The following is a 4,346-nucleotide window of genomic DNA, read 5'->3' as shown; positions in this document are numbered from 1 at the left end:
ACTTTTCAATGATTATCCATGTACCGTGGTCAGATCTAGCTTATCGTCTATCCAGAGCCTGAAATCCAAGATACACTAACTAACCCTATTGAAAAATTCACGGGAGATTAGAGAATAATGAAATATTAATAACATCTGGCAGTTACAGGAGATGTATCAGACCATAAACAATTTCCATAACAATTAAAAATATTTCTCAAGGGAAAAGTGAAGAAATGAAAAGAGAAAGACCGAATATTTAACTGACTGTTGAACAGAGAACAGAGAAATAAGAAGAATTTGAGGCCGAACAAAAAGTTCAGATGCTTTAGAAGCCATCTAAGATGTTAAAATGTGGTTTCAAATCGATGTTCGGGCCCCACGTTGGGCGCAATTTATATTTATTATGTAGCATACAACGGTTTACTTTGTGGCTGATGTTGTTATTCAACTCCTGAAATGGCAGTGGCACGCTATTACACGGCCTTGTAGCTCGTCGGGGGTGGGGTTCCTTGCACTGCAGAGTCAATTTTACCACGGCTACACAACAAATACACTTTAGAACTAAGCGTGCTTTACCAGTGTCTCTGAGCTATGAAAACTAAATGATAGATGAACTGATAGTAAACGAAGATAGAGTCAACGGAGTACAATGTAACAGAAAAGATACATAGAAAGAAATGAAGGCGAAAATTGTACGAAACAATAAGTTTAAATGATATTGAGTCTCTGATGTTATTGAGCTCTTGCCCGCCCATCCATGGTTACAGAATCGAAAGATCCGTGATGAAATTCGAGATTTCGTAATATTTAATAGACTGTAACCCCCAATAATGTTGAGCAAGCTCCTCTACTGGAAGTGAATCAAACTGATATATTGAGTCTACTCAGAATTCATTTTGGTTTTTATTACAAGTACAAATGGTTCTTAGAAACTGACAATGAGGTAACGCTTATCATATAAGTAGTAAAGACCCATAAGAACTTAGTGAATGCTGAATAATTCATGGTAACATGGAACTTTTAATATAAAGATTAATAATAATTACATTATCAGTAACGATGTGGTGTATCCTAACACTATCATGCAAATTCATTTTCGGTAATCCTGCTTATAATAACAATAATAATGTATAAATGTAATGAGGTACTAGAAATAATAAAATTATACTTATTTTTAGCATACAAACTAATGCAGAATTTCAAGTGACGTATTTCCAAAATTCATTTATCGCAAGTTTTTGTTCGCTTTAGCAGATGTTAGCTTTAACCTAAGATATTTGTTTTTAGCAAACGACGAAAGTAACGTAGATACAATATTTTATAATAGTCATATCTGTATACTCAGGTCAGTGCCCTTACTGCAATCATCTGTTCACTTTCTTTTTTATAAACTCACTGATCAAAACAAAATAGAGAAAAAAACTTACTCTGTTTATGGCGTTGCTCCCTCGCTGAAAGCGCTTTCGTTGAGCGGGCTTGCAGTGGTTGATGTCAATGGTGATACGGGATATTGGTGGTAGTGTCACAGATGGAGTGCTAGTAAGAGATGATTCTGGTTTCTTTTTATTCCTTTTTTTATTAAGAGATTCTCCGAAATTGCGTGTTCAGGTGGATCCAGCTATCACGAAGCTCTTAATTTTTTCTTGGTAACGGTTTTTTCTTATTCACAAACGATCGTCTCTGATTTTGTTAAATAGGGTATGTAAAAGGAAACAATGCCATTAGAATTATTCACAAAGAATATAATAATGACGATCGTTGGTGAACAAAAAAAAAAAACTGTACCACTTCACTGTCGGTATATATGATACTAATCAAATCAATTATGCAATTGCATTTACCGCAAAAAAAAAAAAAACTGATGCATATATAGGAAATGGCCACTTGAATCAACACTTTATAATATATTATAAGGAGATTAGTTAAGAGGGTAATTATATTAATTGGGTTTTTTTCACGTTTTTCATTTCATTAGCAACAATGAATCGATACCTTCCGCTCAACTATTCACAAATTGGACTTAAGCAGTATTAAGACACGGTACCTTCAACGTTATGAGATTTACCGCGGATATCATAATCTGGTCGAAAAGTTTGATTTACGATTATTCATACATTTTTAATAAACCACGTTGTACTTCTCCATAAGAGGGACGGACAGACTGAAGTTCTACTGCTGTAACGGAATGACAATTTGATGAGGTACTAAATTGGCTGTACTAAATTGGCACATAGCAGCCATGTATGGAGTCGCCTGATAGTAGAAACCAGTTTTTGGCACCTTCTTGTGAGAGCGAAAGCTCTTTTTTGCAATTCTTCTTCCACGGGTATTGTCTGAATGTAACAACAACACCATTTGCAAATGAATCTAGCCTATTGCAACACAAAATTAAATAGTCCCAATTTACATTGGGCGAGTTTACTTGCGGCAATTGTCATTTTGTAGGAGAGAGAGGTGAGGCATATGGTAACCCTTTGCCTCTCAGCACCCTCTCTCACCTACAAACTGACAATTGCCGCAAGTAAACTCGCCTAATGTAAATTGGGACATAATTAAGAGATGTATTAAGAACTCCAACAATACGAATTCTGAATAAATGCAGGATTACCTGTATATCAAACAAGGCAACGATGCGGGGTTGTGGAAATGAGGAAACGCATATCTCCAGGTATTATCGTTAGAGAACTTTAATCAAAATTTCCGATAAAACCAATTGAAACGGAAGTTGTATCTTCGCCTGCGTGTAAGGATTTCTCAACAGTAAAATTGAAATTTGACGATTTTTTTTCTTTGAAGTCTTCCAAAAACTATGAATTCATTTGTGTCATGCAAATCGAATTAGAAAGTGATACTTTTGCTCATTTTGGCTATTGTAGACGAAATGGACGAGAAACGAATTTATTCTTGACTTCGAACCTCTTCATTTCAGCCATTATATTCATGCCTTCCAATGATTGAGTTAAAACTCGACTTATGCACGCAACAAAGAAGAGGCAAGTTGCGATAGGTAAAAGTATGTCCCAATTTACATTAGGCGAGTTTACTTGCGGCAATTGTCAGTTTGATGGTGAGAGAGGGTGTTGAGAGGCAAAGGGTTACCATATACCTCACCTCTCTCTCCATCAAACTGACAATTGCCGCAAGTAAACTCGCCTAATGTAAATTGGGACTTACTAACTTGTAACAACTTTCCCACAAGGGGGCGCATAAAAATCCGTTACAAAATAAATATTTCGAACATGGTTTTGAAGTGAGAAAAAAAAATTAAAATTATGAGATACATTGCAAGGGCCATTACAGCCCATACCACCGAGAGGGAACTGTGCCTATTCGGGACGAACAGGATTAAGCGGGAGGCAATGTTACGAATGTAACTGATAGGTTTAAGTTAATTTTGTTTAATTTCCGTTAATTTAAAAATTTGAATTGTAACCTAAATTTTACGCAGTTACTTTATTTAAGCAACAACAATTACCATGTAGAACTCTCTTCATCATTCGAGTTGTTACTTTACCTTTTAATAATGTGCTTTTGTTTTGTTTTGCCATAATCATGTAATTATCGTTTAGTTCCTACTTCTTGTATTTCGTGCATTTGTTTGTTGTTGTAATTACGTCATTACTGTGTTTGTCCACTTGTATGTATGTGAGTATGGTTGTTCGCTTAGGGGTAGTTTACACTATATGTAAATGTCATATGACATAAAATTTTCCGTCATTATATAGTCGCTAATATGTGCAATATTGGGGATTTCCCTTACGCCATTTACTTTGTGCGTCCACACCAGCAAAAATGTAATAAAATTACGTCTCCACATTGCCTGTGTGGGTAGATATGGAATGTTTTTATTTCGTGCCATATGACATTTACATATAGTGTAAACTACCCCTAAGCGAATTCGAATGTGCGTCTGTGTGTTCGCTGCACAGATTCGAGGTGTTGCCAGATTTTGTAGATAATTCTAGACCAAGGAGATTTTGGGTATAAATAGCGATAGGAACGGCAACATTGAGTTAGTTGTGTTTTAAGCGTTGAACTGAACAGATCGGTTAAAGAATAGCTGCGTGCTAACTAGAGACTTGCTGTGTGCTTAGTAATTAAAGTCGGTTCCGAATAAGTGTAATAAATTAAATAAAGCATTGTAGAAACGTAATCTAAAACGAACCCTGTTTTATTTGGTACAAATCGTACTGGGGAATAAAACAACGTCTACACGGAGATTAGTTAAAACTAATTCCGTAACAATACATTTCGAAGAATTTGTTATAAAATAATGAAATAACAACTTAAGTTGCGAACATTTTTGCGGTAATTCACGAGACGGAAATTTTTAATGGAGTGGAATTGGAGTCAATGTCGAAAGC

The sequence above is a fragment of the Musca autumnalis genome, unplaced genomic scaffold (assembly GCF_047663935.1).
Source record: "Musca autumnalis isolate F117 unplaced genomic scaffold, ASM4766393v1 scaffold_5, whole genome shotgun sequence".
Classification (NCBI taxonomy): Eukaryota; Metazoa; Arthropoda; class Insecta; order Diptera; family Muscidae; genus Musca; species Musca autumnalis.
The sequence above is the reverse complement of the archived record's forward strand: the minus strand, read 5'-3'. Positions refer to the sequence as shown.